A 22996-nucleotide genomic window follows, 5' to 3' on the forward strand; every position below is an offset into this window, starting at 1 on the left:
CATTGGATAAAGAGTAATCAGGGGATACTCTTCATCAACAGTTTCCACTTCGTCCCCTCCTAAACTATCCTCTTCTTCCTCATCACTGTTTGTCTGAATTTTAATTCCATCATTTGAGCACATAATTGAGCATCCCAATTTGCACAATAAATCTCTCCCTAACAGGGATATTGGACTTGAGTCACACACCACAAATTTATGTGACCCTTGATAGTTACCAATTCCGACTTGCACTGGATTTGTGATTGGGTTTGTCAGATACCTATTTGCTACTCTCACTACTTGAACTGTTCTCCCAGAAAGTGGCAAATTTGGTACTTCAATACTTCTGACCGTAGAGCGTGTAGCTCTGGTGTCAACCAGAAATGAAACTCTGTGACCCATAACTCTTCCTTCCACATACGGTCCCCGTTGATCAACTTCCAAAGATGCTGCAAGCACACAATTTCCCTCCTCATCTGAACTCTCACTCTCCCACACATCGTTTATTCCATTCTCACTGTGTAACGGGAATTGGTGTACTGTGTCATTTTGATTCACTCCTTGACCCGTGACCTGTTGAGGAAGCATTACTTGTTGCTGATTCATTGGTGCTAAGGGTATTTGCATTTGCTGATTAGGTACCATAGGAAACTGCTGTTGCATTGGCTGCAACTGTGCCATTTGTACACGGGGCATTTGCACCTGCTGTGGTTGTACGGGTTGTAAACCCTGCATCTGATTCACATTATTTTGAAAATTTGGATTTGGACCTCTCATTTTCGGTCCTCTCATATTCTGAAATGAATTGACATCATTGTTTTGCTGACCTACACCTTCTACACCAACATTGGGCACTCCCGTTTCCAATGCCCGACAATTCCGCACGTGTGACATGGCATCACCTTCTTCATTGCCTGTATACCGTTTGGAACCATGACATTATTTAAATCAGGACCATTATTCACAAAACCTCCTCGGCCTCTGCCTCTCATCTGTGGCTGAAACATAGCATTTCCCTGCAGATGCTGCTGCGGCAACTGTTGTTGAAAACCTTGAAAACCTTGCAAACCTGTCTGAGCTGCTCTAAGCTGCATCACCATCACTTTTTCCTTCAACTTTTTCTGCTTTGTCTCAATCTCATTGCATAATTCAACACCTCATCGATTGACTTTGACTGCCAACAAATCAAATGCATTTTAATCATCTGACTGATTTCGGGTCGCAACCCTTCCACAAATCTGAACACAAAATGGAACATGTCCTTTGGCTCAATCATTTCCGTGCCACTGTAATTTTTAAATGCTTTCAACAATCTCTCATAGTATGCATGTGTCGACTCTTTACCTTCTTGTGCTGTTCTGTCAATTCTCCGCCAATCCACATTTTTCGACGCAACTTTTGTTTTTAAATGCTCAATCACCTTATGGTATCGACTGATTACCGTAGGCGATGGTGCACCTCTGTCCCTATCTCTTTCTGGTTCACTTGTTGGCAAACCTACAGCCCTTTTACAATCTTCCCACAAATCCGTCTGAACCACAATTTTGAATAAAGTATTCAGGTCTTCCCAAAGACATTTTGCGAGTTTCACAAACCTATCTGTTTGTTGATACCATTCGATCGGTTTCTCTCTCAATTTGGGGAAATCATCTGTAAAGGATTGAATATCACACCTGTGCCATGGTACATGGACAAGCTTTCCCCCTGCCGTTTCTCTCATTGGTAACATGGTTATCAGTTCATCATTCTGTTGTGTTTTCTCATTCCGGTCTGGGGTACTTTCTTTCTTCTTGTCCGTTTTCTTAACCCACCTGCTCTCCCACTTGTCTAAACATCTCCAGACCTGCACGCTTTGTAGTATTTCTTTAAGGTGTGTTTTCATCCCTGCAGATCTCATGTGTTGATAATCTTTTGTCCCAAAGTCTAACCTGTAACTTCTGCTCAAGTGCTTGGTCTTTCCTATATCGATCTTGTTCCTGTCTGCAATTTATTGTAACTTCTTATGTATGCTGCTTACTTCTCTTGTAATTCTAGGGCACATGTATCTCAGCTCCTCTTCGGTGTATGATTCTAACCTGTTCAAACCCATCGTTCCCTCTACTAGTTCGTCTGCTTCCATGCCCAATCTTATTTTATTCAAATATTCTTCTCCCTTCCCGCTGGGTGTACTCTGTGGGGAGTTCAAGCTATCCAACCATTGTGTTAACTGCTGTGCATCCAGTCCCATCAATGTAGCACTTACATCGACTGCTACTGTTGGTTTCTGTAACGCTTCTGTTTTTGAAGTTAGCAGTACTATTAATGGTGGACCCGATCTTACCACAGTTGACGGAACACAAGCTGGAATTGGACTGAATTCCAACAAGGACCCAGATCTATTTAGCAGTGTTCCTACCGGAGTCGTTTCTTGAGTATTCTCTATGCATCTTCTCCCTGTCTCATTTTGTGTCATTACCCCTTGGTCGCACACATTCGGCTTTGCCTGTATTTACAATGGTATTGGTGGACCTACAGTGATAGGCAGAGATATTGCGTCTGGCTTCTGTCTGTTCCCCGAATTCTGTGGCATGTTAATTCCCACATTATGATTCATCATTGTTGGCATGTCTAACTGATTTTCTGCTATTTGAGTGTATCTCAGCACTTCTTGCATCTGCTTTTGAGGCATCAAAATTTGGGTTGATTCGGCTTGAATCAATGTCGGTCTTTGATAATTCTGTCCTCCCTGCGCCATTACATTGGAAGTCATTTCCAGATTATGCTCATCACAACAGCGCCTTTGAACCTGCGGCTGATAATCATTGACTGGTTTCAATTTAGGCACGTCAGGATATATCATCTTAACTTGTGGTATTTGTGGTGTAAAAGGCATATCGGAACTGCTTTGTCTCTGTGATATTCTCAAATTCGGTGTTACATTACCCTGTACTGGTTCTGGAGGGGCAGTACTGGTGCTTGGGCCATTTTCACTTTCCACATATGGTGGCGGGCGGTCATTTAGCAATTGCATAATGAACTCCTCATCGTCTGACTCGTCTGACCTTTTCGAACCTCTGTTGTTTTCTCTATCTCTGGACGGACTCCTGTTTGTTTTATGGGTAGCTTTCCTTCCTTCTGTCTCTGCTTTGTCAGTAATCACTGGAAACAATTTAATTCCTTGCAATACGTCTGATCTCCAAACCTTTTGAGTGCTATCCCATCTAGCATTCGCTAGTGTCTTTTCTACTTTTCTCACTCTTGTTTCAAATTTCTTTTGTTGTTGCCTTCTAGCCATTAGCTCCCAAATTGCTAATGCTTCAAACTGTGCTGGTCTTGGAGGTACTTTTATGTCGTATAATGTGAATCTTAGATTCTCCAAAACTCTCAAATTAAACGACCCATGGATAGGAAACGCTACACTTCCATGTTTTTCTGTTTATTTACACCATTGCTTTAACCAAAGACATGGTGCAACACCCTATTCTTCAATCACGATGTAAGCTGGTGTACCCTCAGGCGGTGTTTCTTCTCCTACATGTGCTTTAATATATACATCTCCCCTCAAGGGACTCTTAAATGCTTTGAAACATTTCATCTTTCTGTCTTTTATTTTTCTAAAATATGTAATCAATAAGTGACTTTAATTCCCGGAATACTCTTCGCTTGCCTTTCCCCACCAATTGCGCTTCACGGACTGCGTCCAATCCGTGCGCGACCCTTCTCACCAACCAACCTTTCCCAGCACGGCTCCTAGTGACGTCACACTCACACACTGTGGCTGACAAAGTCCTGCGGCTTGTCCTCTTTCATTCAACTTCACTCAAACTAAATTTCCACAATAGATCGTGAGCACTAACCAAAAAGAAGAAAACAAATCTGTCGCATTACTACAGGAAGGGTAATACAATCGCTTCAGAAACCTTAGGGATTTTTCACTAGCCTCAGCAGTTATTCCATCTTTCTCGGTTTCCCACTTTCGCAAGCAAAATTTGACCCGCAAACTTTACTCTCAACTGATCAATGAACTATTCTAGCGCGCCTTAGAATTTGTCAAATCTCGAAGTCAAAAAAATTGTTCTTTCATTCCTCAATATTCATACCGACTTGTTGACCACGCCCGATCAACCTATTAAACCGAACAGATTACAACATCAATCAAGTGTCTCCTACACTTTTCAACATACTCCGGAGTCTCTTGAACTCGCAGGGCCCGTCTCAACATCAACAACCACGTGGACAATTTTTTTCCTGCACAAAGCGCCACACACATGTGAAGTTCAACGACTTCCCTACTCTCACACTTTGGAGTATCACTCCTCTAAAAGTTTGATTGGAGTTCATACTCCCTAAAATCCTCACAAACTTCTCAATACATCTGCGGCAATAAGCAGTGCAAGCGCGAAACCCTATCTTCTCTCATACTGTCACTAGAGACGTCAAAAACATTCTCACACCTCCATTTCCTACATTCGCAAGCTCCGAGATTCCGGGAAAGTCATTGGGGATTTAGGGCATCATCATCTGTCCGACTTGTTTTATCAAAGAAAATTCTAACTTGACTCCGTCTATTGTTCGGATGGGGTCCCAAAGGGCGTAACCATCAATCTCTGCTACCATCTACTGATAGCGCGTCCAGTCTTTATAAATTACTTGTACTTGGACACGCCGGAGGTCGGTGAACCTTTTAACCTAGTTGGGCTCTCCTCATCCAAGAATAGTCGGATCACTCAAATTAGTCATCAATAACAATTTTAATCAATAGCCAATAGTCAATTAATAATCAATCAACACATTAGGAATCAATAACAATCAGTAATTTGACGCAGCATGACCTTTCAGTCATGAATAACCACACCAATTTATTAGATGTTAATGAGTTTATTTCCCTATATTAACAAAGCTAGCACAATGTATATAAGTCTCAAAACCAAATGATATATGTATACGAACATTACTAGCTGTCCATAGCGACGGAAGAAACGCAATCTACGCAATATCTGGATTATAATGCACTCGGTTATAGCAATGCAAATCACTAATATAAGCAATTGAATTTGGCATTGATACATCGGTCAGCATAACAAGATTTCAATTTAGCATGGTGCATCAAGTGAATACCTCAACTAACCTCTAATTAGCATTGGCATGTGGGGCTTCATGCAAAACAAATTTTGGCAACACAAATTTAGAAAACTCCTAGCTTGGGCCCTATCAAAATAAGCAGTTGGTACCTAGGAAGGAAAACACAATGCATAATACAATTATCCTTTCATATTTACCAAATACAATCAGCATTCAAGAAAAGTCTTCGTCCCTCAGGTACCGGTTCGATCAGCATGGGGCAGATTTCAAAGGGGGCAAAGTTAATGGCAAGTTTCCTTGCAGCAGCAAGGAGAATGGGGCAAAAGTCACTGCATGGACAGGACGGGGCAAAATTTAAGTTAAAGTCTCTACGTGAGAATTCTTTAAGGTCTCTTTCTCTGCGACAGAGAAAAAGGCATCAAAAGGGCTCGTTCCAAAATGGCTTCTTGAATCTTGCTTCAAAATGGCATCGAGGAAAATGGCTGACTTCTATTTGTCCGGTGGGTTTAAGTAGGAAACATTCCAAATTCTTCAGGGTCTTCCATTGGAGGGTTCATAGGGTGGCTTCAATTTGACCAATGAATAGTGTCTTTCTCCTAGTACTCATTTATGCATACATTGTCCTTGGAGCCTTGGAACACAAGTTGCAACAAAGTTTGCCAATTCATTTTATCTTAGTGTCTTTGTTGTCTGCACCTGCAGAAACTGACCTTGCTTCAAAGAGGATGAAACCAGCCTATCACGAAACCTTGAGATAAGTGTATTAGTCATCTCTACTGGAAAAATACAGCCTTAAAGTAAAATAACATGTCTTTGTTAATACAAGTGAAAACCACGCAGTTAAATTTGAGACCGGGCAACTAGGCCAAAGCCTTTGCTAAATTTAAGCTAAGCACAAAACAGTTTTGACAAGAAGATCATACAATTCATTTGCAATTATGACGGATTACTACATTTGTCAATTCTTCATGATTAATTAAGTCCGTTTACAATAATAGCGAACTACCCCGTGGGCACAATTTCCCACGTACATTATTTTTCTTTGCTAAAATCACACTAGCTTATACGATTTTGGTTACATGATATATAAATATTTGTTAGTCCTTTTTTTTTTTCTGGGTCATCAAAACTGATGGTAGTCGTATACCAAACTTTTTGTACCTTCAAGGGAACCGCCATGACAGCGGCTCCTTTCAAGTTACTGAGATGACAACTTGCCGGTGGTGATCTCTAAATTTGTCTGACGCTGGTCCATCAGGATTGTTCAGGTAATTTTCCCTGCCACCCTTACGGGTGGAGCCAAAGCTTAAATCAGACCCAAAGTGTACTCACTGTCTTACTTTTGAAGTCTGTGATAGTCCACTCTTTACGTTTTTTAGAGCTGAGATGAAGACTGATTAGTATGTACACAGAATGGTGTGGACACCACCAATGTGATCCTCTGCTGATGGTGGCAGCACTCTGTAATCCACATCAAGTGAAAGAATAGACTCCGAGGACTGCTCCCATGTGGCCCAGATGAGCAGGAAAATTGTCTTAAGCATAATAGAGCACTCAGTCAACGCCACTCTATTTAAAAAACAGCTAGAATTGGTCAGGATTCATATGCATAGGTTTGTGTTGGCTCCCTGTGAATGGAAAAAAAACAGGACACTCTCAAACATTGCCAAGGAGCTGCAGGAAGAAGAATACTAAAACATCTTCCCACACCATTAAGTACCAGAGAAGACAGTAGTGGAGACAACATAGATGAGTATGGAAAAAACAATAATGAAACTGATATGAAGTATGGAAATGAGAAGAATGAAATTGTAGAGAGAAGCAGGTTTCTCAGGAGGGGTCAGATACCAGATGACTGTAAAAGCAGTAAGAGGATTAGCATCAACTTGTAATTACAGAACATTTTTAGGTGCAATGCTAAAGAATAATATATGGCAAAAGATAGCTAGAAAATGTATCTCAGGACATAGAGCAGCGTGTTGTAGGTGCTTAAGGTCAAGCAAATATTAATGAGTAAGGACCAAAGGAGGACAGGAATTTTGGTTTACAAATAATACTAGAAAGAATGATGAAATGAGAAATAATGATACCACTAAAGTTAAAACTATCAGAAAAGTAAAGGATTATAGAGAAATGCAGCAGTGGCTCCTCTGATAGGGCAGAGGAGCATCACCACATTGGCTAGGAGCCAGCAAATTCAAGCATGAAAACTAAAATGGTAATAAAAACAATGTTATCATTTTATTTTTCATCCTGCAGGCTGCCAGCCGAGCCAACTGAGCCATTCTTAGGGCAGAGCGGGCCCATGCAGCAAGGAGGAGGAGTGGTGGGCACTGCAAGTGCGCATGTCAGTTTGGCCAGCTGTCTTAAAATGACCAAACGGACATGCACACTTAGGTCTCTCTAACCCGAGCTGTGTTGCACAATTGGGTGGAGAACAAACACAAGATCCCAGTCCCCTTGTGATCGTAAACGCAGCGGGCTCAGACCAATCACGTCGCTTTACTCGTGCTGGCTAATAGTATTACCAGTTTCAAAGCAATATCTGGATTGGCCTAGACGGTCTGGGAGCCTGTGCAGTGCACCCCCATGATGACTGCTGGGAGTCGGGACCTGTGACAGGAGGAGGAGAGTGCCAAGGAGGCGTCTGTCCGCAGGTAAGTCATCTTTAGTTTTTATTCCGTCTGCCTAGACTCTCTCCCTCTCTGCAGACTGTGCACCCAGGCCTCTTCACTGTCCTAGACTCACTCCCTTCTGGGCTTCTAGGCAGGTTCTACTGTTCGGAGGGCAGGAGAGGGGATGTATTTAGCTTCACATTTAATGTAGGCGTGCCCCCATTACTTGACAACCTTTACTTCATTTCCACTAAGGGGTTGGTGATGGGGGTCAAGTGGTGGCACCAAAGCAACGGGGCAGGGTGAGTCAGATGCACCTGAGGCAGGGCCACGGGACTGCTGCAGCGACAGCCAGATCAGGAAGTGTCTGACTTGGTCACAGTCCTGTCGGCCTTTGAGAAACACCAGCCCTAGACCAGCTCTGCACTGCAAGTAAATCACAGCCCTGCAAAGTCAGCCATCGGTGTAAGTGACCTCAGCCCCATGAGACCATCACACCACCCTCTCCTCGCCACGCCTGCAACTCACCAGACCTCGACAATCCTAGTGCCTGGAAGCAAAATGTCAGGGAAAAACAATTACATTTTAATTCTCTCTGGAGAATTGGTTTCTCTGTAAACAGGGTACCTGATTATTATTAATACAGGGTTGTGGCAGGAGTGCAAAGATTAGAGTTTGGGCAGAGGGGCAGTGGCGTAACAAAGGCCCCCGTCGCAAAGGCTCCCGGCGCCCCACAGTGCGGGGCCAAGCTCCAGGGGCCCCCTCTGCACAGTACACTGTGTAGGGGCGGCAGGCCACTGACTGGGTTCAGAAGGGCCCCCTCAAGTTCCATTTCGGCACTGATAGAGCGTTCCGTCCTAATAAATTACCTGTATTTGGACGCTCTTGGGTCGATGAATCTTTTGACCAAGTGGGGCTCTCTTCACCCGAGATTAGTCAATTTAATCAAATCAATAATCAATAACGAACATAAGCAATGCCCTGATCAACATAACACTTCACAATTAATCCAGAAAACATTTCGGCGAACCATGACCTTTCGGCCATGAATAACCACACCAGTTCATTCAAAGTTAATGAATTTATTTCCCTATATTAACAAAGCTAGCACAATATAAATGTGTCTCAACACCAAATGATATATGTAAATGAACATTAATAGCTGTCCATAACGGCGAAAAAGGTGCAATCTATGCAGCATTTGAATAACAATGCATTCGATAATAGCAACGCAAACCACTAAAACTATAATCTGTAATGGGCTAATTGCATACATTAGTCAGCATAACAAGGTCTCAAATTGCATCGTGCAACAAATGAATCCTCATCTAACCTCAAATTAGCATCTGCATGTGGGACTTCATGCAAAAAACAATTTAGCAACATTGATTTGGAAAACTCCTAACTAGGGCTCTTATCAAAAATCAGCAGTTGGTTACCTAAAAAGAAACACAATGCAATTGTACATTTTCCTTTCATATTTACCAAATTCAATCAGCATTCAAGGAAGTCTTCGTCTCACAGGTACCGGTTTCGATCAGCATGGGACGGGGCAAAGGGGGCAGGGTGGACGGGGCAATTGCCTCACAGCGGCAAGATAAAAGGACAAAACTACTACTTTATGCAAAGGGGCAGATCAAAGTGAAAGTCTCTAGAGCGAGAATTACTTAAAGTCTCTTTCTCTCGATTAGAGAAAGCATCAAAGTCTCATTCAAAATGGCGTCGAACATCAATTGGCATCGTAGAAGATGGCAAAATGATGAGGTCGGCAAGATGGGCCATAATGGCTGCAATGGGCAATAATGTCCTCAATGGGTGCAGTGGGTAATGGCCGCTTTCTTCTTGTGCACCAGGTTTAAATAATCAACAGTTCAAATCCAGTAGGGTCTTCCATTGGAGGGTTCATAGGTTGGCTTCAAATTGTCCAATCAAAAACAACAATTTACAAGCTTCTACCTAGGCCTACATTATCCTTGGAGTCGGGAACGTAAGTGGCAACATATTTTACCAATTAACTCACTTTCAGAGCTTCCATTGTCTGCAAAGTGGCAACATATTTTACCAATTAACTCACTTTCAGAGCTTCCATTGTCTGCACCTGCAGATTGACCTTGGAGCTAAGAAGAAGATGTCAGGCTGGCACGAAACCTTAAAGATAAGCATGTGAACCGATCTCACTGGAAAAGTACAGCTTCAAGCAGGAATACACATTTTATTAGCACATTAGAAAAACACGAGCATCTAAACCGTGAGACAAGGCAACTAGGCCGAAGCCTCCACTAAAGTTATGCTAAGTTAAAACATTTCAAACAAGCAAATCATGGCACACGTTTACGGTTATGTCAGATTAGTACAATTCTAATACATCACGTTATATAAAGCACGCTTATAAATGTTGGCGAACTACTCTGAGGGCACATTTGTCCCCGTACAATCTTTATTAGTTCGGTTAAAGTCACACTTGATTATTGCGGCACTACGTTTATGCGCTAATAAATGTAAAACCTTCGTTTCTGCGTCATCAATCCCTCCTCTGATGACTATTTGTCATCACACAAAACTATTCCCACAAATTTTATTCCATTAAAATTCTGTCAGTTCTCTTTGCCTTTTAGTTCCCCTTGTTCTTGCCTTGTATTCTTCTGCCATTCTTTTCATCATTTTCTCTTCCTTCCTTCCTTCTCTTAATTCTTGCCATGATCATTAGTATTCCCCTCTTTATTCCCCAAATCCCAAAGATGCAAATTAATACTATTAGTATTCCCTGTATTATTTTTAGTAATATTCCATTCCAAATGCCACCAAGCCAATTTCACACTGAAGCAACTCCCTTTCCAACCTTCTCCCAAACTCCTGGTTCTTTCAATTCCTTCAAGTCTGCACTCTCTTTTGTTAGATTTGCAAGCATTGTTTTAATCTTCACACTGTTGTCTGGTATATACGTGCAACAGTGACGCGCACCAAGCATTTTGCAAACGCCGCCATCCTTTGCTAAAAGAATGTCTAGGGCAAGCCTGTTTTGAAGAGTCATAGCTCTTTCTGCTGCAAGTTCAGCATCCATCAGGATTATAGCACCTGAAAACTTTGTCAACATGTTATCCACTATAGTAGACAACTTTCTTATTTTGATGGAATTCAACACAACTCCCAATGAAGGAATCATGGCTCCAAATATATCTCCTACCACAGCAGCTGCAGTCTCTCTTTTCTGGATACGATGAGATCCAGACATTTTTGGAATCACCGATAGGTCATCCAGTTGATAAACCTTTGGGAACACTATACCCAAATAACATCTCCCCCACCATCCCTTTGGAAGACGATAATAGGCATTATGCCCACAAATGTAATATACACCAGGTATGACAGGGTCAAGTCCGTTCAGCATGAATGTCCATTTGGCCCTAAAGATAAACGTATGTTTACATTCACTCGCTCCCACGAAAATGTTATCATAATAAGATTCACCACGATATATACAAAATTTCCCTACATGCCAAGCGTCTAAAGCTATTTTTCCTTGTGTTTTTATTGCGGCAAAAGCATAATTATCTACTGAAGTCCTCTTACTTAGCTCTTTTTCTAATTTCGCATTCATTTGTGCACTTCTATCATCTGTGCGATCTAAAAAGCTTATTTCTACTGCAGAGAGCGAGCAGGTAAGGTTTTCCCTATGAGCGTGAGCTGTTTCAAAAGGTTGCATTGGCTCGAAAAATTCCCTCATTATTTTAGCATCCCAATCTTTAGCAATCTGGCTTAGTTGCGTTATTATAGGAACATATGCAAAGGTAACATCATAATTTGAATAAAAATACTGTATGTTAGTTTGACCATAAAATCTAGAAGTTACTAAACTACATGTAATCCCATATGTAAGAGGCATGTGGTGATAAGTCACCCCTTCCGTTACCGATGTCGGTATCTGTGTACACACATAACAATCTTTCGCATCCATAGTCTCAACATATTCTGTTAGTAGGCGATAGAAAACATTGTACGAAAGTTCCTTCTTATCATGCAAGTGTCTCTCATCTAATTCTAGTCTTTTCAATGCGGTTAGTTCAGTGACAGTAATAGGAGCAGAAGTAGAAGCATCAATTTTTGTCATTCTCACCCTTACCACGCGTTGCAAGCACTATTGCCATTATTATTAGTACACATGCAGTTATCAAGCCTATACACGCATATTTACAATATTTCACTCTACTGTTTTGTGTAGCGTACTTAGTCATGATCTGTACAGAATCAGAGAGCTAGAAGCACTTATAAAGAAACGATTTAGCAATTAGTTACAAAGCTGAACGAGCGCAATGTTCACACAGTTTTCTTCAGGAGCCCAGTCACTTATCGGTTAGCAGCATTTGTCTCAATTCGGCAATAACTCAGTCTTTTATCAGTTAGCAACGTTGTCTCAAATCGGGTTTAAGAGTCAATCAGGTTATCAAAGTCTTATCAAGTTAGCAAATGTCTCATCCGGTTTAGCAATGTCTCAGCTGGTTGTATCACGTTAGATTATAGCAAGCAATGTCATTTATCACCCTTTCAATCAATAGTGTCCATAAAACTTTTCTTTTCTATTGGTATCTCTTCTTCTTCGTTCTCGAGGCTAAGAGATACAAATTTGTCGGTCCAATCGTCATTGACTACATATGCCCATTCTGGACCGGAATATCTCCTGCTTGGTATCCTTTTCCTTTTCAATTTTGCATCTCTCTTCGATTCTGCCTCACTGGTACTTTCCTCTTGGCCAAGTCTTTTTCTTCACTTGATGTTGGTACCACGACAGACACTTCCTTTCTTTTCTCTTTCACTCTTGGCCCTTCACTGTCGTTCAACGTTTCTCTAGTTCTTAGTTTTACTGGTGATATACTTGGTCTTCTCTTTGCACTGTGTCCACTTGATGGACCTGCGATGTCTTCTGAGGAAGTTTGAACAGTTTCGTTCTGTTCTGCCTTGTCCCCTCCTTCTGGGGAGTCAATCAGGTTTTTCTTTTCTTTTTCTGTACCGTCTGCTTCTGGGAAAGCCCTCCTCTGATCAGGCTCTCCTGCTTCTTCACCTCTTTCGAGCCCTTTGTCACCGTTACTTTCTTCAGGCTCTTTGTTACCTTCAGCTGCTTCAGGCTCTTTGTTACCTTCAGCTGCTTCGTCGCTGTCTGAGGTTTCTCCTTGGTCTTCCCCAAGTGAATCGGTTGTTTCGTCCTCAGAGAATATTTCTCTCTCTTCTATTTCTGCCTGTTCGCTCCTAGTTCTGTTTTGCTCTGTCTCAGCGCTCGGCACTTTGTTATCAGGTACTGGCAGTTTCAGCGCTTCAACTTCCTCATCTGTGGGACACAACACCTTCTTTGTATGACTGGCGTGAATCCAGTTGGGAACTCCCGCACACTTCACAGCGGTAGTGGTCGTCAGGATCACTTGGAAAGGGCCTTTCCAACGGGGTTCCAGACACGACTTCCTCACGTGCTTCTTTATCACGACCCAGTCACCTGCTTTCAGTGTGTGTCCTGGACCTTGGATCGGTGACAAGGTGGTTGCTTCCACCTGGTGAGAGAAAGAGCGAACCACGTCAGCCAGACCTTTGCAGTAGTCTAACACCATATCATCTGTAATATTCAAAAGCGCGTTTGCGGGAACTGCAGGAAGTCTCATGGCCCTGCCCATGAGAATTTCGTGCGGGGACAATCCAGTCTTTCTGTCAGGGGTGTTTCTCATTGACATTAACACCAAAGGCAATGCGTCAGGCCATTTCAAATTTGTCGATGCACATATTTTCGCCATTCTTGATTTCAGTGTACCATTCATCTGTTCCACCAGTCCTGAGGCTTCAGGGCGATAGCTACAATGCAGTTTTTGCTCAATGTTCAGCGCTGCGCAAAGTAACTTTATCACCTCGTTATTGAAGTGACTTCCTCTATCTGATTCTAAAGAGATCGGGAATCCGAAACGTGGTATCAACTCCCTCAACAATAGTTTTGCAACTGTAAGGCTGTCATTTCTACGTGTGGGGTATGCTTCAATCCAGTGACTAAAAATGCACACAATCACCAACACATACTTCAGACCTCCATGCACAGGCATCTCAATAAAGTCCATCTGCATTCTGCTGAACGTGCCACCCGCCCTGCCAATGTGGCTCACGTTCACAACCGTTCCCTTTCCTGGGTTCATTTGCTGACAAATGACACAACAATGGCAAACTGCTTCTGCAACTTGACGGAATCTGGGGTTAAACCAATCAGTTTTGAACAATCTTATCATGGCATCTCTCCCTAGGTGAGCCTGCCCATGATAGAACCGCGCTAGCTGCGATAAGAGACTATTTGGTAAAACAAATTTTCCTTCATTTGAAACCCATAACTCATCTGGTCTCCTTGTACATTGTGACTTAATCCAGAAAACTCTTTCATCCTCCCTGACGCTATTCTGTAATGCTTTTAGTTCATCCATTGTATCCACGACCTTCAAGGCAAATGCTTCAGCTGGTTCGAGTTCTGGTTCACTTATCAAATTCCATTCATCCCTGAGCAATATACAGTTCAAGGCACAAAATCTTGCGACTTGATCCGCATATGCATTTCCCAGGGAAACATAGTCCTGTCCTTTTGTATGAGCACTAAACTTTACCACTGCAATTTCGGCTGGCATCTGAATGGCGTGTAACAATTCACTTATTCTCTCCCCATTTTTCACTGGGGACCCTGAAGAGGTCAGGAAACCTCTCTGTGACCATAGTTGCCCAAAGTCGTGCACAATTCCAAACCCGTACTGACTGTCAGTGTAAATGGTAACCTTCATCAATGTAGACAGTTGGCATGCTCTTGTAAGGGCTACAAGCTCTGCTACTTGTGCGGAATAGACTCCTTGAAGCCAGGATGCTTCCAAGACACCTGTTACAGTACATACAGCATATCCTGCTTTCAAAATTCCCAACCCATCTCTTAGACATGAACCATCAACAAAAATAATATGGTCATTTTCATCAAGCTTAGTATCCCTAATATCAGGTCGGGGTTTTGTGCAAAATTCAGTCACCTGAAGGCAGTCGTGCTCGACGTCTTCAGCGTTCTCAATTTCAGCATTTTCACGGGGAAGCAAGGTTGCTGGATTCAACGTAGTGCACCTTTTCAGCTGCACATTCGGTGAGCCCAGAATTATTGTTTCATACCTTGTGAGTCTTGCTCCAGTCATGTGTTGCGTTCGTGAGCGGGTCAAAAGTATCTCAACTGAGTGAGGGACCATGACTGTTAATGGGTGTCCCATCACTATTCCTTCACTCTGAGTGAGGCTGATACCAACTGCTGCTACGGCGCGCAAACACCCTGGCAGTGCTGCTGCGACCAGATCCAAAGTAGCTGAAAAATACGCTACTGGTCTGTTTATGCCACCATGGGCTTGGGTCAAGACAGACAAAGAACATGCATCACGTTCATGACAAAACAATGTGAAAGGCTTTGTGTAATCAGGCATACCTAAAGCTGGAGCCCTGCACATGCATTCTTTCAATTCAATAAAAGCATCCATCTCAACTCCTTTCAGCTCAATTTCATCCAAGGCATCCTTCTGGGTCAGTTTCAGTAAAGGCTTTGCTAGAGTTGAAAAGTTGGGAATCCACTGGCGACAGTAGCTCACCATCCCCAAAAACTTCCTCACCTCCCTCCTCGTCTTTGGTGGACTCATTTGAAGTACACTTGTTATTCTGTCCTTCATTATTCTCCGTGACCCTTTCTCTATTTGATGACCCGAGTATTTTACTTTCTTCTGACAGAACTGCAACTTTGAAGGAGACACCTTGTGTCCATTCCTTCCCAAATGGTTCAGTAGAGCAATGGTGTCGGCTGTGCAGCCACTTTCTGTCTTAGATGCAATCAGTAAGTCATCGATGTACTGTGCTAGGGTTGACTCGAATGGCAATTCTAACGCTTCCAAGTCTTTCTTTAGAATCTGATTGAAAATTGACGGTGACTCCGAAAACCCTTGAGGAATTCGACACCAACTGTAAACTCTGTCTAAGAATTTGAAACAAAAGAGAAATTGGCTGTCCTCATGAAGAGGCACCGAAAAGAATGCTTGTGACAAGTCAATGACTGAGAACCACTCGGCCTCGCAAGGGACTTGAAACATTATCACAGCTGGATTCGGTACTACAGGGCAGCATTTAATTATGATGTCATTTATTTTCCTCAAGTCCTGCACGATTCGGACCTTTCCACTCGGCTTTATTAGTCCCATGATTCGTGAATTACATGGACTGCTTAACACTTCTTTCAGTACTCCCTGTTTTACAAACTCGTCAATGAGTTGGGCGACTTTCATGAGGGTGTCTTGTGCCATGTGGTATTGTGGGGTCTGGGGAAAGGTTACATTGGGTTTTACGGTCACTTTCACTGGTTCCACTCCTTTCACCAATCCCACCTCTTTTCCTGTCATATCCCACACTTCCTTTCCGACTGTTTCCCGTAATTCAGCTGGAATATCTTCTTCAGTTATCATCGGAAAAAGGTTAATCAGAGGATATTCTTCATCGACAGTTTCCATCTCATCCCCTTCTACACTGTCCTCTTCTTCCCCATCACTGCTCGTCTGAATTCTAATTCCATCGTTCGAACACATAATCGAACATCCCAATTTGCACAATAGGTCTCTCCCTAACAGTGCTATCGGGCTTGAGTCACATACCACAAAATTATGTGACCCTTGATAGTTACCAATTCTGACTTGTACTGGATCTGTGATTGGGTTCGTCATGTGCCTGTTTGCTACTCCCACTACTTGAACTGTTCTCCCTGAGAGTGGCAAATTTGGTACTTCAATGCTCCTAACAGTTGAACGTGTGGCTCCTGTGTCAACCAAGAATGAAACACGATGACCCATAACTCTTCCCTCCACATATGGACCCTTTTGATCAACTTCCAAGGATGCTGCAAGCACACAATTTCCCTCCTCATCTGAACTTTCACTCTCCCATACATTGTTTATTCCATTCTCACTGTGTAATGTGATCTGTTGTACGGTGCCATTTGTATTCATCACCTGACCCGAGACCTGTGGAGGAACCATCACTTGCTGCTGACTCACTGGTGCCAAAGGTATTTGCATTTGCTGATTAGGTACCATGGGAAACTGCTGTTGCATTGGCTGCATTTGCGTCATCTGCATACGGGGCATCTGCATCTGCTGCGGCTGCATGGGCTGTAATCCCTGCAGCTGATTTATGGTCTGAAAATTTGGGTTTGGACCTCTCATTTTCGGTCCCCTCATTGTCTGGAATGCATTGACATCATTGTTTTGCTGACCAACACCTGCACCTTCCTGCATCACCATCGGGCACTCGCGTTTCCAATGCCCGACGATTCCGCACACGTGACACGGCATCACCCTTTTCATTGCCTGCACACCATTCGGAATTGCAACAGTGTTCAAATCCGGACCATTACTCCCAAAGCCTCCTCTGCCTCTGCCTCTCGCCTGTGGCTGAAACACCATATTTCCCTGCGGCTGCGGCTGCGGTATCTGCTGTTGGAACCCTTGCAACCCTTGCAGACCTGTCTGAGCTGCTTTAAGTTGCATCACCATCACTTTCTCTTTCAACCTTTTCTGTTTCACTTCAATTTCGTCGCTACAGTATTTCGCATAATTCAACACCTCATCAATAGGTTTCGACTGCCAACAAATCAAATGCGTCTTTATCATCTGACTTATCTCTGGTCTCAGCCCTTCCACAAATCTAAACACAAAATGAAGCATGTCCTTCGCCTCTATTGTTTCCGTGCCACTGTAGTTCTTGAACGCCTTCAACAACCTCTCATAGTAACCATGAATCGACTCTTTAGCCTCTTGGGCAGTTCGATCAATCTTCTGCCAATCCACATTTTTCGCGGCAACCTTCGTCTTCAAATGCTCAATCACCTTATAGTACAAGCTCATTACCATAGGTGATGGTGCACCCGTATCCTTGTCTCTCTCTGGTTCACTTGTCGGCCAACCTACAGCCCTTTTGCAGTCCTCCCACAAATCTGCCGGAACCACAATCTCAAAGAGGGTGTTCAGGTCTTCCCAAAGACATTTTGCAAGCTTCACAAACCTATCAGTCTGTTGATACCATTCAATCGGTTTCTCTCTCAGTTTGGGAAAATCATCCGTAAAAGACTGAATGTCGCTTCTGTGCTACGGTACATGTATTAATCTTCCCCCTGCTGTCTCCCTCATTGGTAACATGGTTATTGCATCACTACTCTGTGATCTTTTCTCGTTGTGCTCTGGGACACTGACTTTCCTCTTTTCCTTTTTCTTTGCCCATCTGCTTTCCCATTTGTCTAAGCACCTCCACACTTGTGCACTCTGCAGCAATTCTCTAAGGTGCGTTTTCATGCCTGCTGACCTCATGTGTTCAAAGTCTGTGGTCCCGAAATCCAATCTATAGCTCCTGCTCAAGTGTTTTGTCTTGTCTATCTCAACCCCGTTTTTGTCAGCTATTTCTTGCAACCTTCTATGTACCTTGTTCACTTCTCTCGTAATCCTAGGACATAGATACCTCAGCTCTTCTTCCGAGTAGGACTCTAACCTATTCAAACCCATAGTCCCTTCCACCAATTCTTCTGCTTCCATGTTCAACCTGACCTTATTCAGATAGTCTTCTCCCTTCCCACTGGCTGAGCTTTGTGTGGAATTCAGACTGTTGAACCACTGTGTCAGCTGTTGCGCATTCAACCCCATCAGTGTAGCATTCACATCGACTGCCATTGATGGTTGCGGCAACTTTTCAGTGTTCGATGATAGCGGTATCATCAGTGGGGGACTCGACCTCACCGCTGTTGACTGAGCACATATGGGACTAAACTCCATCAAGGACCCAGATCCAGTTGGCAGAGCCGCTATCGGAGTTGTCTCTGGAGTGTTTTCTATGCACCTCCTTTCCGTCCCACTCTGCACCATTGATCCTTGACCGCTCATACCTGAGTTAGGCTGAATGGACAAAGGTACCGGTGGACCTACAGTAATGGGTAGGGATATTGCATCTGGGTTCTGTCCATTCCCCAGGTTCTGAGGCATGTTCATTCCCACACTATGGGTCATCATTGCCGGCATGCCCGTCTGACTCCCCGTCATCTGAGCATGTGCGGTTCCCCCCTGCATCTGCTTTTGAGGCATCAAAAACTGGGTTGATTCAGCTTGTGCCAATGTTGGGTTGCGACCATTCTGTACTCCCATTACGGTTGGATCTAGAATCATTCCCGTACTGTTGTCACTGCTGTAGTACCTTGGGACCTGCGGCTGATAATTTTCTGCTGTTTTCAATATAGGCACATCTGGATATATTCTCCTAACCTGCGGTATCTGCGGGGTGAACAGTAAACTTGGGTCCTTAGATCCCGATGGCGTTTCTGAACTTGGAGTTTCATTATTCTGTACCGGTGCCGGAGGGGCAGAACTGGTACTTGGACCTTGTTCACTCTCTGCATAAGGTGGTGGACGGTCGTTCAGCAATTGCATGATGAACTCCTCATCCTCTGACTCGTCTTCTCTCCTTAACTTTTCCTCGTCCTCTCTATCTTTGGAACACCTCCTGTTTGTCTTACAGGTAGCTTTCTTGCCTGTCGCCTCTTCTTCCTTAGCAATTGCGGGAAACAATTTTATCCCCTGCAATATATCTGACCTCCACACCTTCTGTGCATTATCCCACCTAGCGTCCGCTAGTGTCTTTTCTACCTTTCTTATCCTGGACTCGAACTTCTTTTGCTGTTGCTGTCTAGCCATTAGTTCCCAAATCGCTAGAGCCTCAAACTGTGCTGGCCTTGGAGGTACCTTCATGTCGTACATCGCGAATCTCAAATTCTCTAGGATCCTTATATTGAATGTCCCATGGATCGGGAACGCTACTCTCCCATGTCTCTCTGTCAGCTTGTGCCATTGCTTTAGCCAAAGGCACGGAGCTACCCCCCTTTCCTCCATTACAATGTAAGCTGGTGTACCTTCGGGTGGCGTCTCCTCTCCTACGTTCGCTTTAATGTAAGACTCCCCCTTCATCGCACTCTTTAATGCTTTAAAAAATTTCATTTTCTCGTCTTTTATTTCACAAAGTTTGTAATCAATAAGTGACTTTAATTCCCGGAATACTCTTCGCTTGCCTTTCCCCTTCCAATCGAGCCCCACGGACTGCGTCCAATCCGTGCACGGCCCTTCTTTGCAACCAACCTATCCCAGCGCGGCTCCTAGTGACGTCACACTCACACACACTGCGGCTGACAAAGCCTCGCGGCTTGTCCTCCTTCACTCCGCTCCTCTCGTAACAACTTCTGGCATGTATCGCGAGCAACCAAATAATAATAAAACAGATCTGTCGGTTTACTACAGGAAGGGTAACACAATCGCTTCAGGACCTTAGGGATTTTTCACTAGCCTCAGCAGTTATTCCATCTTTCTCGGTCCCCACTTTCGCAAGCAAATCCTGACCCGCAGACTCTGCTCTCAACTTGTCAATGATCTATTCTAGTGCACTTAGAATTTGTCAAAGCCCGAAGTCGAAGTTTTCTTTCACTCCCTTAACACACGTACCGACTCGTTGACCACGCCCGGTCAACCTATTAAACCGACCAGACCACAACATAAAACAAGTGTCTCATACACTTTTCAACATACTCCGGAGTCTCTTGACCTCGAAGGGCCCGTCTCAACAACAACAACCACGTGGACCTTTTTCTGCACAAAGCGCCACATGCACATGAAGTTCGACGACTTCCCTACTCTCACACTCGCTATTCTCCGCTATTCTCTAAAATCCTCGCAACCTTTTCAAACAATCTGCGGCAATAAGCTGTGCAAGCGCAAAACCCTGACTTCACTCATACCGTCACTAGTACCGCCAACGCCGATTTCACACCTCCATTCTCTCCATTCGCAAGCTCCGAGATCCCGGGAAAGTCGCGGGGGACTTAGGGCATCATCATTCTCTCAATCTGTTTTACCCAAGAAAAATCTAATTCAACACCATATACCTCTCGAGTGGGGTCTCAAAGAGCGCAACCGTTACCTCTCGAGCGGGGTCCCAAAGGGCGCAACCGTTACCTCTCGAGTGGGGTCCCAAAGGGCGAAACCGTTACCTCTCGAGTGGGGTCCCAAAGGGCAAAACCGTTACCTCTCGAGTGGGGTCCCAAAGGGCGAAACCGTTACCTCTCGAGTGGGGTCCCAAAGGGCGAAACCATCCTCTGCTACCATCTACTGATAGAGCGTTCCGTCCTAATAAATTACCTGTATTTGGACGCTCTTGGGTCGATGAATCTTTTGACCAAGTAGGGCTCTCTTCACCCGAGATTAGTCAATTTAATCAAATCAATAATCAATAACGAACATAAGCAATGCCCTGATCAACATAACACTTCACAATTAATCCAGAAAACATTTCGGCGAACCATGACCTTTCGGCCATGAATAACCACACCAGTTCATTCAAAGTTAATGAATTTATTTCCCTATATTAACAAAGCTAGCACGATATAAATGTGTCTCAACACCAAATGATATATGTAAATGAACATTAATAGCTGTCCATAACGGCGAAAAAGATGCAATCTATGCAGCATTTGAATAACAATGCATTCGATAATAGCAACGCAAACCACTAAAACTATAATCTGTAATGGGCTAATTGCATACATTAGTCAGCATAACAAGGTCTCAAATTGCATCGTGCAACAAATGAATCCTCATCTAACCTCAAATTAGCATCTGCATGTGGGACTTCATGCAAAAAACAATTTAGCAACATTGATTTGGAAAACTCCTAACTAGGGCTCTTATCAAAAATCAGCAGTTGGTTACCTAAAAAGAAACACAATGCAATTGTACATTTTCCTTTCATATTTACCAAATTCAATCAGCATTCAAGGAAGTCTTCGTCTCACAGGTACCGGTTTCGATCAGCATGGGACGGGGCAAAGGGGGCAGGGTGGACGGGGCAATTGCCTCACAGCGGCAAGATAAAAGCACAAAACTACTACTTTATGCAAAGGGGCAGATCAAAGTGAAAGTCTCTAGAGCGAGAATTACTTAAAGTCTCTTTCTCTCGATTAGAGAAAGCATCAAAGTCTCATTCAAAATGGCGTCGAACATCAATTGGCATCGTAGAAGATGGCAAAATGACGAGGTCGGCAAGATGGGCCATAATGGCTGCAATGGGCAATAATGTCCTCAATGGGTGCAGTGGGTAATGGCCGCTTTCTTCTTGTGCACCAGGTTTAAATAATCAACAGTTCAAATCCAGTAGGGTCTTCCATTGGAGGGTTCATAGGTTGGCTTCAAATTGTCCAATCAAAAACAACAATTTACAAGCTTCTACCTAGGCCTACATTATCCTTGGAGTCGGGAACGTAAGTTGCAACATATTTTACCAATTAACTCACTTTCAGAGCTTCCATTGTCTGCACCTGCAGATTGACCTTAGAGCAAAGAAGAAGATGCCAGGCTGGCACGAAACCTTAAAGATAAGCATGTGAACCGATCTCACTGGAAAAGTACAGCTTCAAGCAGGAATACACATTTTATTAGCACATTAGAAAAACACGAGCATCTAAACCGTGAGACAAGGCAACTAGGCCGAAGCCTCCACTAAAGTTATGCTAAGTTAAAACATTTCAAACAAGCAAATCATGGCACACGTTTACGGTTATGTCAGATTAGTACAATTCTAATACATCACGTTATATAAAGCACGCTTATAAATGTTGGCGAACTACTCTGAGGGCACATTTGTCCCCGTACAATCTTTATTAGTTCGGTTAAAGTCACACTTGATTATTGCGGCACTACGTTTATGCGCTAATAAATGTAAAACCTTCGTTTCTGCGTCATCAATCCCTCCTCTGATCAAAATCAAATCAAATCATTAACATTTATAAAGCGCGCTACTCACCCGTGCGGGTCTCAAGGCGCTAGGGGGGAAAGGGGGGGTTATCGCTGCTCGAACAGCCAAGTCTTTAGGAGTCTCCGGAAAGCGGAGTGGTCCTGGGTGGTCCTGAGGCTGGTGGGGAGGGAGTTCCAGGTCTTGGCCGCCAGGAAGGAGAAAGATCTCCCACCCGCCGTGGAGCGGCGGGTGCGAGGGACGGCAGCAAGTGCGAGGCCAGCGGAGCGGAGGGGGCGGGTGGGGACGTAGAAGCTGAGGCGTCTGTTGAGGTATTCCGGTCCCTTGTTGTGGAGGGCTTTGTGTGCGTGGGTGAGAAGACGGAAGGTGATCCTTTTGCTGACTGGGAGCCAATGCAGGTGTCTCAGGTGTGCGGAGATGTGGCTGTTGCGGGGTACGTCGAGGATGAGGCGGGCCGAGGCGTTTTGGATGCGTTGCAGGCGGTTTTG

Source organism: Pleurodeles waltl, chromosome 2_1 (genome assembly GCF_031143425.1).
Source record: "Pleurodeles waltl isolate 20211129_DDA chromosome 2_1, aPleWal1.hap1.20221129, whole genome shotgun sequence".
In the NCBI taxonomy this organism is placed as follows: domain Eukaryota; kingdom Metazoa; phylum Chordata; class Amphibia; order Caudata; family Salamandridae; genus Pleurodeles; species Pleurodeles waltl.